Raw genomic sequence first — 15,612 nt, 5'->3', positions numbered from 1 at the left:
ACATGAGTGACATTCAGTAATATCTTTATTATACAAGTTTGATATAAGTTTTCTTTCACTTACAACAAAAATAAAAAACTTTACTCTCTACTATGGAATCCAGAGTTAGGAATACAGTGGGATCCCACGAAGTTACTGGAAACACTCTGGATCTTGTCTCTGTTGCTTTAAAGAGGGATTTATCCCTCTTCCTTCTCACACATCCATCCTCCGGTCAACACACACAGTCAGTGTCTCTTAGTAGAAGTTCCACATTTCCAGGAGGGAGATACTAATTGGACCAGCTTAGGTCAAGGGTCAACCTTTGATCCAACAATTCTGGCCACAGTGTCAGGGTCACAAAGCATGAAGATGACATCAAATCAAGCCCTGAAGGTGGAAAGTCAGCTCTAAGAAGAGACAGGGCTGGTGAGGAGATGCCCAGGCACCCCAGAAAGTGCCCACTCTTGGTGGCCTATGGGAAGTCTCTTCATGTCTTGGGGCTACCATTTTCTCCTGTAAAACAAAGATACTCAACCAAAGGGTTTTCTTGAGTGTAAAATGAAAAATCTCAGGGGACAGGCTGCTGATGGGGGTGTCAGGGATCATTTCCACACTTCCTGTACTCTGAACGGTCCTGAGCACATTACAGGGTTCAACAAGCACGTTCCTTATGACTGCAGAGCCCTACTCTAGCTTGACTCTGGGAACATTTGTTATTGCAGTATTACAAACAACTCAGATTTAGACTGTGCAGTTCTACACAGGACTTTCACATCCATGAATGTAATGGACACTTAGGACCATCTCGTGAGGTCAAAATGAGTCACCGTGCCCATTTGATAGATGAAGAAACTGTAAATCACTCATCCTAAGTCAATGGTTCTCGAAGTATGAGCATCACCTGGGAATTTGCTAGAATGCAAAATCTCAGGCCTCCCCCCCAGACCATCAACTCTGAGGTGCTGCCTTGCAATCTGCATTTTAATGGGCCCTTCAGGTAATTCAGGTGCCTGCTGTTGCCTCTGAGGTCAATGAATAAACCCAATTCCCCCAACCCTCACCAGGGCTAATGCCCTGCAGCTGTTTGGTCATCTCAAAGGGAAGGACGGTAACTAGTGACCATAACATGTTGTGACTCAGAAGCTACTGCAGGAAGGAGATTTCAGCTGAGGACATCAGGCTGCTTGATTTTAATTTGCCAGTACCTTAAAAGCCTCTAGAAACGAGTTGGCTTCCTCTCCAAGGAGCTTTCTCCGGGCAGTGGCCAGGCCATGTTTTTCTGTGCCCTTGAGATCTTTGTATTTGATTCTAGTACAGTAAGCACATGGCTGCCACGAGCTTCTCCGCATTTCCTCCCTCCTCCACAACTTCCTCTCATCCCCGTCTTCCCTGAGGAGTCCAGGTGGCACCCTAGCGTGGTCAGTAGTGAGCAGAACACACATTCCAGGGCTCTTGGCAACAGTCTTGGCCGCATTTGCCTGTTGATAATGCAGGGGTGTCAGTCACTGCCAGCTGCAGGGTCCTAGCACCTAGGCATGCCACTCCGGCTTGGTCATGGTAAGAGGCATCCTTAAGAGGTTAGTCATTGAAAAGGATTAAAGCCAAAACCCTATCAGAGCTTTGAGAAATGTCTCTGTCCTGCATTATTGAATCAGGAAGGGTATTTAGTTAAAAGAAGCCGACTCTGGTTGACTTGAGCAGGAGAGAAATGAATTGAGGGATATGGGTGGCTCATCACCCTTGCTAGTAGAGGTGGCGAGCCAGGCTCCAAGGCCACATAGCAGGGAAACACCTGAATGGTGTCACAGAAAGTTCTGGTAAGGGCACGAATGCCACCACTGCAAGGCACCAGAGAGACACAGTTGACCATGCTGGGGGCACCCTGCCAGCTGCTCTTCTAGCTCCTGCCACAGCTGCCCTGGGGACTCTGCATTGCTGTGAGGGCCACCACCACCCCAAGAATACTTCCCAGGCCCAACCTTTTTGTATCACGGGTAATAAATTAATAACCTAGGTGGATGTTTCTGATCGGCAGAACACAGGTGACAGGCCTCCTCTCTGGCTCCGAGGAATGCTGGGAGGATGGACATCTGCCATTTTCATCTTTTGCCTGAGGAAGGTGGGCTCTGCACCTTCCAAGATCCAAAAAGTGGCAAATGTTCCCCAAATAAGAGGTTAATGAGTTGGCTAACCAAAAGAATAACTATGCAAAACTAGCCACTAAAAAATTCATAATCATAGAAGCCAATTAATACTATAGCCTAAGGCGCCTGGGTGGCTCAGTGGGTTAAGCATCTGACTTAGGCTCAGGGAATCTTGGGGTTGTGGGATCGAGCCCTGTGTCTGGTTCCCTGCTCAGTGGGGAGTCTGCTTCTCCCTCTCCCTCTGCTCCTCCCTTCTACTCGACACACACACTCTCTCTCAAATTAAAAAAAATAAAAAATAAAACAAATACTATAGCGCTTACAATGTGTCAGGTGCTTTGATAACTATCATATATCGCATCACTTAATCCTCACAAGGGTTTTGCAAGGTCAGTCCTATTCTTACCCCTCCCATATCAACAGATGAGGAAACCGAGGTCCAGGTTGTTGACTGACTCACCCAAGATCCTGTAGCTCTAATGTGACAGAGTCAGGCTTTGAACCCAGGATGTCTGGCTCTGGGGTCCAGGCTGAGATGCCTCTCAAAGCAAAAAGGTGGGATACCCTGGAACCAGGATTTCTTGTTCCCATACCTTTCAGCTGCAGGAGCCAGTAAATTCCTCATTGTTAATTCTTCAATTGATTTGGCCCAGGGCAGTGGAAGTTGGGTTTCTGTCCCCTGAAGAAGGGTGCTGACCAATGCACTTTTGTCCATGGCTGACTAATACCAAGTTTAAGGGAATATCTGTAAGGACGACTAATCATAAGTGTGCCCTGTTTTCCTTTTTTTCATAAGTAAATCATATGCTTTTGCAGGAACTCAGTGAAATAACAGCAATTTTACCCCTTTTCTCTGATGTAAAAACATAGGCCTGCAGAGTCAAAGTGGCCGGGCCCTGCTATCTTAACTCTTTTCTGGAAGAATCAGGACTGGAGTCCAGATGTGGCCGTCTCTCACCTGCCAAGCCTTTCCTGAGTATCCCCCAGTGCTGGGGTGGGGGCCACATGGTGACCTAGATATGTCCTGCCCCCAGGCTCTCTACAGTCTACTGCAGGGACACAGTCAAGGTCACAGGCTGATACTGCAACACCCCACCCCCCCCCGACAGTCAACCTCTTAGAAACTTTCCAGCAAGGACTCCCTGGTACAGGGATGGAGGTGGGGTGGATGCTGTGGCTGACACCAGGGGCCCCTGCCTCTGAGAGTCTCAGCGTTGGGTATGCTTAACTTGAGTCCTGCCCAGTGGTGCAACGTGGGCTCTTCTTTTACAGACTGGCCATGGCTGAGTCAAGATGGTGAAGGGTCCAGTGAACTCATTGGATTTCCAGTCCTGGAACAAGAGTCAGCCTTGGGGGAGCCTCGGGAATAGAGCAGTGGGGAGCTGGGGAGAAGGACGCTGATGGGGAGCTGAGCCTCAGCCACAGCCCAAGATCGTGAAGGGTAATGACCTCCCAGAGGGCAGGGCATATGGCAGAGAGCATGAGGCAAGGACATGGTGAGACATGGACCCAAGAGTGACTCTCCCAAAAAAAACCTGATAATAATGGCAGTAATAGATAATATTGAATGTCTACTTGTACTTAACAAGGGCCAAGGTAAGTTCTTTACACTTAATCATCCCCTTTGTTCTGTAAGATAGGATCCAAATGTTACTTCCTTTTTACAGATGAGGACCTGAGGCTCAGAGGTTTAGGAACTGACAAAGGTGATGCAGCCTGTGAAAAAAATTGAATCCAGGGCTCTTGCCATTGAAGGCTGATGACAGTTGGCCAAACAAAATGGGTGCCGCCTACATCTGGTGGCTTCACCTGAGCCTCCGTAGGAGACTGTTAGAAGGGAAGGCACTAATTTCTCCCCTGCCCCTCCTCCCACTATGGGCAAAGGCCTAATTGCTAATGACAGCAAACATCCCTAATCTACCAGCCTGCATTTTCCTACTTAACCTAAGCATGACCTCAGATTCCTTCTTAACACATGTGCTTTTGATATAGCCACTTCCAACTGACCAGAATTGGCACATGAGATGCAAATGATTTCCCCTCCCGTGGGTTCCAACTGGCATGAGCCAGAGGTGCCTTTCTACGGAATCAAAGCAGCGGGCAGGCTGAGCTGGCATCGGGAGTGTGGATATTAAAGACAGGGCCCATTTTGAGTTTAAATCATCTGAGCAGAACAGGAGCAATTAGGAAGGCGGGGAATGGCCGCAACAGAATCTGCAAGGGGTGGAGGAGGATGCGGAGAAGGGGCAACTAGCTCTGATCCTGGGACACCTCCAGCCAGGAGGACGTGAGCCTCACAACAGCAAACTTTTCATAAGGTATTGTTCTCACAATACTTTTCTTTCCCCTGAGCACCTACCTCACATGGATGCAGAAGAGGGTAGCTGTTCCCCCGCAGTGTAAGTTTGCTAGAATCTATTCCCCATTTAACAGAACTGGAGATCACTTGTAACAAAAAGCACACGTTCTGCAACCGGACATTTAAAGCCACAATAAGCTAGGAGGACCGGAAGAAGAAAGTGGATGACTTTTGCCAATAATTTGCAGGATAGTGATGATGCTTTTATTTATTTATTTATTTATTTATTTGAAGATTTATTTATATATTTATGATAGAGAGAGAGAGAGGCAGAGACACACGAGGAGGGAGAAGCAGGCTCCATGCAGGGAACCTGACGTGGGACTCGATCCTGTGACTCCAGGATCGTGCCCTGGGCAAGGCAGGCTCCAAACCACTGAGCCACCCAGGGATCCCATGATGATGCTTTTAAAATTAAAGTTCCCGGAACACCTGGATGGCTCAGCGGTTGAGCATCTGCCTTTGGCCCAGGGTGTGATCCTGGAGTCCTGGGATCGAGTCCCACATCGGGCTCCCCGTAGGGAGCCTGCTTCTCTCTCTGTGTCTCTGCCTCTCTCTCTCTGCATGTCTGTCATGAATAAATAAATAAAATCTTTAAAAAAATAAAAATAAAATTAAAGTTCCTGAGTTTCCTGGAAGCAAGAAGAGCAAGAGCAAAGGGCAAGGAGATGTGTTGTATGAGTTCTTCCTTGCTGATGAGAGTTTCAGGGAGGGGTATAAACTGATGGCTTGTCTGGCCTCAAGTTTGCATTGTTTAATTGTAAAAGGTTTAAAATCAGGTGAGTTCACTTAAAAAATGCAGCCTTGCTTGAAAATGACAATATTTGGCCACTGCGTGCTCCTACCTCTCAGGGTCACTGAGCCGCAGGAGTGGTTGCCCTTTTAGACCAGCGTGCAGGCTCCTGTTCCTAGGCTGCCTGCCGTTCTCTAGCATTCATTCCCTTTCGCCCCCGCTTGGCCCCTGTAGGGACCCTGGAGAACGTAGGGCCTTGCTGAGGATACAAGCCACACACCTGGTCTTTTGGTCTGTTCTCTGCATTGCAGTCCGCATGGTCCTGTTGACCTCAGACCTCAGATCATGTCACTCCTGTGCCTACAACCCTTCAGTGGCCCCAGTGCCCTCAGCGTAAACACCAATGGCCTTAAAAGCACCTTGTCTTGAACTAACTTCTTTCTTTCTTTCTTTCTTTCTTTCTTTCTTTCTTTCTTTCTTTCTTTCTTTCTTTCTTTCTTTCTTTCTTTCTTTCTTTCTTTCTTTCTTTCTTTCTTTCTTTCTTTCTTTCTTTCTTTTTTTCCATTCACTTAACAGAAACAGAGAGAGCGCACAAGCAGGAGGGGTGGCATAGAGGGAGAAAGAGAAGCAGGCTCCCTCCTGAGCAGGGAGGCCCCCCAACACGGGGTTCAATCCCAGGACCCTGGGATTATGACCCGAGCCAGAGGCAGATGCTTAACAGACTGAGCCACCCAGGTGCCCCTTGAACTTTGTTCCTTTTTGTCCTCCAGCCTAATTGGCTCTTTCTGTGCTTCAAACCCACCGAGTATACTCCTGCCTCTGGGCCTTTGCACTTGCTCTGCCTTCTGCCTGCATCACCCTTCCTCAGCCTGGCTGCCAGCTTAGGATTCCACTCAACTGTTTCCTTCTGAGGGAGGAATGCCTGACCACCTCATATAAAATAACACTTCCTCCCAACTCCCTACCTCTGAGACTGCTTCGTTTTTCTCTCTAGTACTATAACGTGACCTATTTCTTACATTTTATTGTCTATTTTCATACCCAGCAATATAAATTCTATAGGGGGTGGGGCGGGGGGCTTCTTGTTTGTTTACCGCTGTGTGCTCGCACTAGAGCAGTGCCTGGCACATAGGGGACACTGAGTGTGTGGTACGAATGGATAAAAGTCTATGATAGCCCAACATTTCTATGGGAGACATACAGACATAATCTTCCTGAATAAAGATATCTTTATATAAATATAAAGCTTAGAGATTCAAAGAGGCATTGTTTTATCGTTGCCTGCAAAGATACAATGCTATAAAGATAGCTATATTTATATCCATAGTGTTTCCAGATTAAAGGCCAAACAATGACCAACAGTCACAGAAGGCAAGAACAATGGGAAAGCTGTTTACAGTTTCCTTGCCAGGCACACTGTTTGCTTCTTTGAGCCTCTCTTCTTTATACGTGCCATTAACCCTTAGGTGATTGCTTGACTCCTAGAAATTGCCAGAGTTGGCCAACTTCCCTCTAATCTGACATGTTGGAATCTAAACACGGGGTGCTCAGATTTCCAAATGGCCCTTACACATGGAGGGGTGGCCAGGACTGCGCCAGGCAGCCTGGCCCTACTGCACTGGCTGGGTGAGGATGGCCCAGGTGGCACATGCCCAACCTAGTCCATCAAGAGTCCCTGCGGACAGGCTGTGTGTATCAGCCTGGAGAGTCTGCAGCACCCAAAGCTTGTGTCCTGCGTTGTCCCTTCAGGTCATACTAATGGAAGCCCTCCTGGACCTGGAGGGGTCCTTTTAAAAATACCATGGAGCCAGAAATGTGCCTTTCCTGCAAGCAGGGTGGAAAAGCCATTGCTTTTTTCTTTTGTTTGGAGCCCACTTTCCTGATCTGGAGAAGCCTGTGCATTACATGCAGCCCAACGTGGGTATGTTTTGAACACTTGGCTCCCAGCTATACATGACATGAATGACAGAGGGAACCTCATCAGAGCCTGCAGAGCCACACTGGCCCAGCCACCAAGCCCAGGTGGGGGACTGGGGGTTGGGGTGGGGGAGGCCACCATGCAGGCCTCCCTGCCCCCAGAAGCTCACCTCCCTTTCCTCAGGCTCCTGTCCCTTCCCACCTGCTGCTGGAGACCTCCTGGGGGGCCACCTCCCAGCCCCCATCCCTCCCCAGTGAAGACCAGAGAGGACCAGGGTGGAGCCCACCTTCCCCAGGGCAAGAAGTTTGGGGGGATACTTGGTGGGGGTGGTCATTGCATTCCCAAACCCCATCAGAACCTTCTTCCGGGGGAAAGTTTCTTTTCCTACCTTCTTAAACCACTTCCGGAGATGAGCTTCACGAGAAAAGGAAAAGCAGATGTCAGCCGGTGACACAGAATAATCACTTCGCTCACTGCTTGTATTTTCCTACCAATTTTGTATTTTTCAAAAAGGACAATAAAACAATTGTACTCTCGGCTAATTAATGACAAGCTGGTAAAAGCATCTCCTCATTGTTCCATTTATTTCTCCATTTCTCCCAGTTAACAGTCCTGTCTCTGAAATGAATCAATGTCGTTTACACAATGCTGTCACCCCATTGTTCCTTTATCATCCTCCATTTTCATAAATCGGGGTGTTAATCCCTTAATGGCTTTTCTCAGTGCTTTAAAAAAAAAAAGAAAAAAAAAAAGGAAAGAACGGAAAAAAAAAAAAAAAGAGCCCAGCCCCTGCTCCTCTTAATCCGCCAGTAGACAATGCATGTTTACACAGGCGGCCCTGCACTGTGTTTACTAAAAAAGCAGGTCCAGTTGGGGATTTGGCTCCTTCTGTTTGTTGGCTAAACAGGAACCCTCAGACCCAGGGATCTGTCCCTTCCCCAGGTAGGGTCCACTCAGGCCCCAGTCCCAGCTTCTAGGCTGGACTCATTTGAAGCCTCTGACCTTTGCCCTGGTGGCCCAGGAAGGCCCTTCGCGAGGTAGGGAAGATGGGAGAAGCTGGAGTAGGGAAGTGTGGTCTTTCCTGGGCTCCTAGATCCACAGTCCCAGGCCCTTCTTGCTCATTTTCCACTGGGGCAGTGGTTCTTACTGTGGTCCCAGGATCAGTAGCACCAGCACCACCTGGGAACTTGTTAGAAATTAGCTAATCGGATCCACACCAACCTGCTGAATCTGAAACGTCAGGTGAGGGGCCAGCAATCTGTTTTACAAGCCATCCAGGGTATTTCTAATGCACCCCTGAAATTTGAAGACTATGAGAGGATTTAATTCTAAGGTTAAAAATTCAATAAATGGAAATAAAACTCATTTCAGTTAACAAATATTGGCTGACTTCCGGTTCCTGTTGAGTAAGACACAAGGCTTGGAGCACTGGTTAAATCATGGCTTGGTGCAAGCCTCCAAGGAGTCTACTGAATGGGAACTCCTTGGGTTGGAACCCTTCCCAGACCTCCTCTTCAATTCTCAGACCCCAGCACAATGACTGGCATGAAGTGATAGATCTCCTCTTCCTCCTCCTCCTCCTCCTCCTCTTCCTCCTCATAGTACTTGGGAGTGAGCCAGGAGCCCTGTCTCAGCCTCTTGCTCAGGAATCTGGGTTTCATCAGAATCTCATGTTCCATCATTCAGTGAAAGTAGCCTGCTTGCTCTGGGCAAAGCCATTTGCAAGCTGCTGAAGGCTCAGAGTTAAGTCAAGGGATCCCTGTCCTCAAGAAGCTCCCTGTCTAGTGAGTATACAAACAGTTTGTACAGACAACTTGCAAAGCCCCTGCAAGTGCTGCGATAACCTTTCTGAAAAGGTACAAAGGCTGCATGACTAGTGCAGGACAGGTGGTGGTGATGGTGATTGTGATAGAGAAGGCGGTGGTGGTGATGGAGATGGTGGTGGAGGTAGTGGTGGTGGTGGTGATGGTGGCTGGGCAGTAAGTAGTCTTTACAGAGATGACTCTTAATTCAGCTTTTCAGTCTGAGGCAAATTTCTCCAGTTGGACTTGGGAGAATGTTCATTCAGGACAGAATGAGAAGCTTATACAAAATACAAAAGTTTGAACAGTATAAACTGCTGCTGAAGGAGGTGAGGGGTGGTCATAAAGGAACTGTGAGTTACTGAGGATTCTCTCTCAACTGTCCTGGCTTAGGTATGAGATTCAAGGTCTTAGAGCAATTGGAAAAATCCTATGGATTTTAGGTTTGTGAGCTAGACTCTGACTTACACTAGTTTAAGCCATATAAGGAGTTTATTGACTTCTACACTGCATCATTCAAAACAGTTCAAAAAGCTTTAGGCAGAGTTGGCTCCAGGGGCTTAGGCACCTTATCAGAATACTGTATATCGGTTATGCTTTCTTCTTTGTGGGTTTCGTTTTCAGACAGACTTTCCCCAGTTGATACCAAAGATGGTCACTGGCAACTTTACGCTTATTGAATCTTTATGCCTAGAAATTTTGGAGAAAAGTGGACATCCCCCCCCGCCCCCCCGCTTTCCCCGTGCTCTCAAAAAAATTTCTAGAAGGACCCTCATAGGCCTGACTTCCATAACATGACTCCCAGAATCAATCACTTTGACTCAAATCCAAGTCAACTCTGAAACAGACAGAGGGTAGGGTATGTGGTGAACCCCATTTGAATGGCATGGCTGACAGTGGAAGATGCAAGGTGGTTTCCCAAAGAACTTGGCAGTGTTTTCCCAGAAAAAGTGACAGTGGATTTGAGCCAGCAAGAAAGAAAAACATGACTTGAACAAAGAGCTAGAGACAATTGAGTAGAAATAATTGAACTGTGAGTAAAATTATGTACATTCACCTCTACACAGAAAAGAACACTCAAAAGGCAATCACCAAAATGTCCCAGTTGGTTATTGGTGATGAGATGAAGGGTAATTTTCATCTTCTATTTCTTTAGCTGGGTTTAGTAAAACACAGACAGAGACAGACAGACAGACAGACAGACAGCCTGCCTTTGAATCTGGGTTCTCCTGCTTTGAACTGGAGGCTTCAGGATGAGCTTCTTTGCCCTTCTCCACTTCCGAGTTGAACATTTATAAAATGGGTTTCCTCATACCTTCCTAACACTCACTGGTTGGCATGGAAGGGGAGATGATATTATTATTATTATTATTATTATTATTACTATTATTATTATCTCTTTGGACGGGCTTAGAATAACCAGGTATTACTTCTATGAGAACCAAAGTCATCTACCCCACATGGCTGTAGTATTTACAGTACCATGGCTTTACTAGTCTATTGTCTTCATTAGCATAACGTTCCTATTCTATGACTACTTTTGCCCAGTCAATTAACTTTATTGTTCATTACAGGAATATCCCATAAACACTTCGATAGAAAGCATCCAGCAACGTTTTATACCCTAAGACTCTCTGAAACGCCCCCCTCAAAATCACCCTGCTGTTTCCATCAGTTCCAAACTATTACAATGTGGCGGTTGCCAAATTTTAACCAACTCTCCCTCCCGCCGCTTTGGAAACTGTTCTTAAGGCAGAGATTCGGAATCTTGGTAAAATCTCACTTCACCTGTCCCTCTTTCAGATGCTATTAACGCTCTGTTGAGGTGGTTGATGCTTTCCAGTGTGGGGACCAATAGACTCAGCTGTGCCTCATGACAGGTTGTGAGTGATGCTTGGAAGGCAGCATTCGATAGCTATAATAAAAAGCTGTAGGACTATGGAACTGGTATTTTTTGCCTGACTTTATTTAGACGACTCATGGAGGCTTCTGCTGCTATAGGAAATTTCACCCTTGTCCCTTTAGGAGATGGTAACAGCAAAGTTTATGGTGAAACACGCTGCCTGCGAGTCTTAAGACAATGTTATAGTCTTTATTACAGTTTAAGTGATGTTTGTTTGTGATCATTTGTTTCGTGTCCTTTTTCCTGCCCAAACTATAACCCCATGAGGGCACGTACTATATCTTATTCATCATTTGTCTCCAGCATCTAGAAGAGTGCTTTGCACAGGATCAGTCCGGTAGTTGTTGAATGGGTGGGTGAATGAATGAGTCAGTGAGGGGAGGGGCCCACAGTTCAGGATAGGCTACTGATTTGTTGTGTGCCTTTGGGCAATTCCATCCTCTTTCTGGGCCTCAGTTTCCCCACATGTACATTACTGGGATGAGCTGACACTTGGATTCTACATCTATGCTTATAAGCAGTTATGGTTCCGAAAAAGGAAGCAGTGTCTCAGGCTTTGAAGGATGCTGGATAAGAAGGCTGATGACTGCCCTTCTGGAGGCCTGGGGTCAGCAGCCCTGGGATTCATGGTAACTAATCCCAAATTCTCAGACCTGATTCCCTTCCCAGTCCCTGAGACTAGGCAGGATGGTGGAGGCTAGGAAGTTTCCTATTAATTAGCTACTGCATTTATATTATATATAGCATTATATATAGCATCATTCTCTTGTAGGTTGTGTGTGAGTAGGCATCGACTCTGCAAGTGGTCCTTAGTGACATGCAGTAGAAGGAACCCTTGGTCCCCTTTCCTTGTTATATCCTGGTCCTGTCAGTTGTCCCCAATCCCCAGTACAGCCTGCTCTGGAAGGGACTGCTGTCTACCATTTACACTTTCCAGGGGATTTAGATTTCTCATCTCCCTGCCAGAGACATTTATGATTACTTTTTCCTATTATGAAATACAAGGCTGGACCCCGCTCTACCCTTACAGGAGGTTCCTGAACTTACCTACTGTGTGACTTTGGGTAAGCTAGGTAACCTCTCTCCCTGCATGTCTCCCCATCTACAAAACCGACATGGCGCTAGTAGCTGCCCCACCGGGACATAGAGAAGTTAAAGGAATTAATATGGCAAAACACCAGGCCAGAGCTTCCTATCCGTTAGCTGCTATTATCATCCCGTAACGTGCCTGGTACACGCCTGACCCTAAGCAGAGGCTTTGCAATCAAATACTACTCAGGAGGAAAAAAAAAAAAAAAAAAAAAAGGAGCAACTGTAGATACAGGCAACTACTTGGATGGGTCTCAAAGGAATAATGCTGTGTGAAAGAAGCCAGTTTCCAAAGGTTGCATACTGTATCATTCCATTTAAATGACATTCCTAAAAGAAGTATAATGATGAAGAACAGATCAGTGGTTGACGGGGGTGAAGGGTTAGGGATCGGGAGAGGGTTTGACTTTTTAAAAGACTAGCAGAAGAGAGATTTGGGGTTGATGAGCTGTTCTGCATCCCGATTGTAGTGGTGGTGATAGGGCTGTAGACACATGTTCATAAATTCATAAAACTAGGAACCAAACTAAAATGAATTTGGGCGTGATCATTTCCGAAAATGTTGGGGCTCGATAAATGTTACTGTCTTTCTGCTACCTCCTTTTCCCTGGCAGGGTAAGCAAGAAGATGCCATGTCTTTAGATGCCCCGGGCAAGCAGAAAGCATTATACACAGTGCCTCACGGTAGAGAAGGAAGCCGGGATGTTAGAGACCTGCTCCAGACTGCCCCGGGGTCTCTGCGAGAGCTCAGAACCTGGGCGTAGGGGAGCTATTTAGAACTCCGGTAAGCTATTTAAAGAGACTTAAATGTGCAGTTGCCCAGTTATTCTGAGGTGCAGCTATAATTGCTGTTCTTTCCAAATAAATCCTTCAGATTAAATGGATATCGAGTGTGTAAGTTCAATGATTGCTCATGGCACGCGAATCTTGTCAAAGTTCAGGGTGAGTCAGTCTAGATTAGCAGGAGGAAGTTGGCAAACGTTGTTTTAGTCTTAACACTATCATTTGGGACTGGTGTTGAATGTTTACATTTTGGGGAGAGAAAACCCCGGCCAGATAAGGCCGCCTGGGGCAACGTTCGGGAGTCAGGAATCTTGGCTTGGCAACAAAGTGGTACAATTTAGGGGGAGTTCCTTCTCCTCTCCGGGACTCGCTTTGGCCACCTGCTCTTTGGCAACAGTGTGAGTTGAACTCAATCATGCTTAGGGCCCTTCCCTCCCTGGTTTATGGATGAGACGGGTCTCTACTCTCTGCTCTTCGGGACGGAGATGCCTCCTCTTTAACCCAGCAGCATTTGCCCGGGCGCGGCTCTCCGGGCTCCCCAAGGCCATCCTCGGGGCGTCTGCAACTGCGTGAGCATCCTTCACCCGTCTGCCCGCCCAAAAGGGATTCTCTGAGCCAACTGGTGCGCAGATGCCCACAGGCTCCGCAGAGCATCCGAGAAACGTGCCCAGAGGTGCCGTTAGGATGTGCGAATTATGAGGTGAGCAGGCAAAAGCCAAAAAACCAAGGAAGCCACTTGAGCAGAGAGTATAAACATAAATATCCCCGGGCAGGCCCCAGCGCTGGGTTTTTTATGTTGATGTGCTAATATGTTATCCACTAAGGGTTTATTTACGCCGTTTTGGTATTCCCTGCAATTCATTTATCTGCATAAGGAAGAGGCGCTAACAGGACAGTTCCTCATGAACAAGCGTCCCTGTGTGATCCCCACTGCTGTTTATAATCCTTCATGCCCAGATCTATAATTCATGAGCTGATGGCCTGGTGGCAGTTTCCATAAAGGCCGTGGCGGGCACCCAGTCGTTAACGCTCGCACTGTCATGCATGGAATCGAAATCAGCCCGCTCTCCTTCTATTCATCATGACGCCACCGACGTGTGGGCAATGATATTATCCAAATATTATTAAAACTTTGAACCCTGTCCCCATAAATTACGGCCGAATGGCTCCGTGGCCATTAGGAGAGGGGGATGTATGGGCTTCGGTTGCCGCCGAGTAATTATGTGCTTAAAAGGAAGCGTGGCTGAGCATTCCCCTAGTAAAACAGAGAGAAGCTGGGATCATTTGTTACTGCTGTGGGGTTCGGAGCTGGACGGCTCAGGCAGGTCAAGTCAACCTTACAGCAGGACAATTATCTGCCTAGAGAGACCAAACATCTGTTATTAAGTATGTACAGGCATCAAGGCAACATGCTAGAAATCTTGTCCACTTCAAACACTTGGCGTATGCCGCACAACGCCCCCCTTGCTTTTTGTAACTTCAGCAGTCAGCTTTGAAATATGCCCTATCTTCCCTCCCCCGGCCCCTCGCTTTAATGTACCCTGCAGCTGCTAAAGATGCTGTTGTAACTTTAGAAGGACCTCGCTATCTTTCTCCAGCTCTTTAAGTAATAATAATAATTTTTGTGGCGTTTTCCCCCCCTCCCGAATTTCTTTTGCATTTATTAGTTATTCAAGGAGGATGACGGGGGCCGCGATATCATATAATTTGAAAGCGCAAGGTCAGCCCGTGTTTACGTTAGAAGGCCAATCTCTCTTTGATTCCTGCATCTGCGGCAGCTTGCAGGCTGGTACGGTGCATGGGAGCAAGATGGCTCTGGGTTGGGACTGGGAAATGGGAAATTGGTTTTTCAGGCTATCGTGGTTCCCTGGACCATCTGTGCATCTTGGAATCTCGAGGAAGGAAGGAGTGGGGAGCATGCCAGAGAACAAGGCTATTGGAGCCAGAAAGTGGGCAGAGCTAGGGGGTGGGCAAGATGGCAGGATGGGGGCCATATCGATGGGGGTGGCCCAGAGACATGACATTGCAATCACCCCCGCTGAGCATGTCCAGACAAGAATAACTGGAGTGCAATTTTCCTCCCATAAAGATGCACAATATCAAGTAAGGAAGAGTTGGGCCATGTTCGTGGAGGAGGGAGGGCAACACTCGCCTCGCTAAATGACGTAGTAATAACAGACCAGATTCCTTTCTTCTCAAGAAGAATGGAATCTCCAGATCTTCTGGGGCACTTGCAATCTGAGCATCTTAAAGATATATGATGTTTGGATTAGCTTCAAAGTCATCCAGGGTGGAGCGGGACGGGTGGGACTACACATGAAACAAAAGTAGCCCAGAGTTAATCATTGCTGAAGCCCAGGAATGGGCACGGGAGGGGGTGGTTATTAGACTACTCTCTACACTTCTGATTGTATCTGAAATTTTTCCATAATTAAAAAAAAATCTTAAGGAACAGCACTCCTTTCTGATGTGAGTGACCTACAACACCAACAGAAAACCCATCTCCTCAACAGAGTTCTATGGAGAAAAGCCCAGAGGATAGAAGCCAAGATTGACTGGTTTTTGGAGATCATGGGACTCTGCTCTAATCCATCCCATAAACACTTCTCCCAGAAAGATCTACTTAAATACTGTTTCATCACATCCCTACTCGGGAGACCACAAAGGCTTCTTGGCTCAACGGCACCAGGTAAAATTCCTTCTTGTGATATTCCAGGTCTGCCATACCGGGGTCTCGTTCTACTGTCCCATTCCTTTACCTTCTTGCCCCACTGGAGCTTGGCAGGAGAGTCAGGGGGCAGCGATGGTGGAGAATTAGACACAGGAGTGATGGCCCCAAGACCACTTCTGAGACCTCCCTTCCCCCTGGTTTCTTTCCTCTTGTGTAGGGCTATCAGGT

At 47.1% G+C, this 15,612-nt stretch overlaps 1 long non-coding RNA gene across 1 annotated transcript; it reads right to left on the bottom strand.

The window, feature by feature from the left end:
* Window positions 1-12: 12 nt before the first annotated feature.
* LOC106557690 lies at window positions 13-7,635 on the bottom strand. Its single transcript, XR_005355054.1, has 2 exons — window positions 7,525-7,635; window positions 13-495 (listed from the first exon to the last, which is right to left on the bottom strand). It is a non-coding gene; the product is annotated as an uncharacterized LOC106557690 (long non-coding RNA).
* Window positions 7,636-15,612: the final 7,977 nt, after the last annotated feature.

The sequence above is a fragment of the Canis lupus genome, chromosome 2, assembly GCF_011100685.1.
Source record: "Canis lupus familiaris isolate Mischka breed German Shepherd chromosome 2, alternate assembly UU_Cfam_GSD_1.0, whole genome shotgun sequence".
Classification (NCBI taxonomy): domain Eukaryota; kingdom Metazoa; phylum Chordata; class Mammalia; order Carnivora; family Canidae; genus Canis; species Canis lupus.
Note: the sequence above shows the minus strand (reverse complement) of the source record. Positions and strands in the feature narration are given on the sequence as shown.